Here is a 2289-nt window from a genome sequence, read left to right as displayed (position 1 = left end):
AAAAAAAAAAACCTCATATTATACACCTACTATGTGCCTCCAAAAATTAAAGATTAAAAAAAAAGAACCTTAGAAAAAAGGCACTTTAGGCTTAACAATAAGGAAGAAATTTTGCAGAAAATTTTATATGATATTCATTTTTATAAAAATAACTTAATAGTTGTGTAAGTGCATTCTGTAACTGAATATGATTCAGTTAATCACTCCTTGTGATTCAATTAATCACCCCTTGTTTTAACATTGTTTCCTTTATTATTAGTAGCAGTAGTGTAGCCATATGATGAATATCTTTGCATACTAAGTCTTTTTCAAATAAAAATATTTTAGAGGCAGAAACATTTACAACTTCATTTACATCTATTTGTATTCCCAGCTTTTAAAGGGTGGGAGTTGGCTGGGGTTGGAATCCTAAAACACATATGCCATTTCTTTGATTCTGTGAACAGCTGAATTAAGAAATGGTTCATTTACACATGAGGCAAAATACTTACTTATATGTTGTTGCTAGGGCAGCATAAAAATCAACGCTTTGGTCTACATCCAAAATGAAACTGTGGAAATAAAACTATTTATATTAATCTCCAGTACAATGAATTTTTGCAAAGCTTTTATAGGTGTATGGAAGATCACAGCTACAACTTCTGTTAGCTCTGAAAGTCACTAGCATAACCTAGAGGATGACAGAATTTTATTTATGGATTTCTAATATGTTATTACCCTTAAGTTATGGCCATAGATAGCAATTTTACACTCGGATGTAGACTCCTATTTAGATTATAAAATTTCTTTTTTTGAGAAGGAGTCTTGCTCTTTCACCCAGGATAGAGTGCAATGACAAGATAGCTCACTGCAATCTCTGCCTCCCTGGTTCAAGCGATTCTCCTGCCTCAGCCTCCTGAGTAGCTGGGATTACAGGTGCATACCACCAGATCTGGCTAATTTTTGTATTTTTAGTAGAGACGGTGTTTCACCACATTGGCCAGGCTGGGCTCAAACTTCTGACCTCACGTGATCTCCCTGCCTCAGCCTTCCAAAGTGCTGGGATTACAGGTGTGAGCCACCACGCCCAGCCTAGATTATAAAATTTCTTTGGAACTAAAAGTTTGTATTGATGAACAAAAATCACCCTGTACTATACTTGTGCACAATAATGTTCAATAGAACTGACTCACTTACATCTATATTTATTACCCTGATCTGGTTTCTATTTCCATTAGGCTATTTCTTTAGTTAAATTGTTGCATGCTTATTGGTCCTTCTTACATTAGATTATAGAGTATCTAGATTATCCTTTTATGATGCTGATTGATGATGCACAGATCTTGTGAATTCCTATAAAGATAGTTGGAACTATCCAATATAAGCTTTTATCATAGAATTTGTCAGTACAATTCAGGACAATTATACCTTTTAAAATTCTGCTAATTCCTTCTGTAATGCTTAGGAAATTTATCATTGGTTCATTTTAGAAAATGTTATATTTCAGTATGCAGAGATTTATTTGCAAATTACCAAGTTACTTTTAATCAGCTGTTCAAAATATCTGCAATTGCTTTAACCATTATGTTTTAGTGTGATATGACATACGTAAACATACAGAGCTTTCCTCACATGCACTTCTTTGCTCTTCATAGATACAAGGATGTGGTTAAAAATGAAGAGTAGTTTGACTATAGCGTCTCCATAACAATCTTCTCTCACAGTATGTTGACACTGTTGATATTTAGCAGGACCATAACTGCAAAGGCATACTATATCTGCATATATTTGACATTTGGACCATGATTAATGTTTTTGAAAGCTTAGTACCTTAGCAATGATGAACATTTTAGATATCATGCCTTGTTGACACTCATATTCTTAAATGAATTATTTTCTCATTTCATTAAGATATTTGTTTTTTAATTGTATGTATTTATGCGTTACAATTTGACATTTCAATACATATATACATTGTATAATGATCAAATCAAGGTAGTTAGTATATCTGTAGCTGCATGCATTTATCTTTTCTTTGTGGTGAGACCATTCAAAAGCCTCTCTTCTAGCTATTTTGTAATATACAGTACCTTAATGTTAACTATAGTCACCATACTGTGCAATAGAATACCAAAACCTATTTCCCACTATCTGATTGTAACTTTGTACCCATTAACCAGCCTCTCTTCATCCTCCCCAACCCCCAGAGTACTTAGGTAGTACTTAGAGTTCCCTTTCCCAGTCTCTAGTAACCACTGTTCTATTCTCTGCTTCTATTATATTAACTTTTTTTTTTTTTTTTTTTTTTTT

The 2289-nt window shown here is 33.2% G+C and overlaps 1 protein-coding gene across 4 annotated transcripts in view; it reads left to right on the top strand.

Moving 5' to 3' along the window:
• The window catches only part of EFCAB7 (EF-hand calcium binding domain 7), a 48604-nt gene that overhangs the window by 6198 nt on the left and 40117 nt on the right, over window positions 1-2289 (top strand). The window lies entirely within an intron of this gene.

The sequence above is a fragment of the Cebus imitator genome, unplaced genomic scaffold (genome assembly GCF_001604975.1).
Source record: "Cebus imitator isolate Cc_AM_T3 unplaced genomic scaffold, Cebus_imitator-1.0 Scaffold135, whole genome shotgun sequence".
Lineage (NCBI taxonomy): Eukaryota > Metazoa > Chordata > Mammalia > Primates > Cebidae > Cebus > Cebus imitator.
The sequence above is the reverse complement of the archived record's forward strand: the minus strand, read 5'-3'. Positions and strand labels throughout refer to the sequence as shown.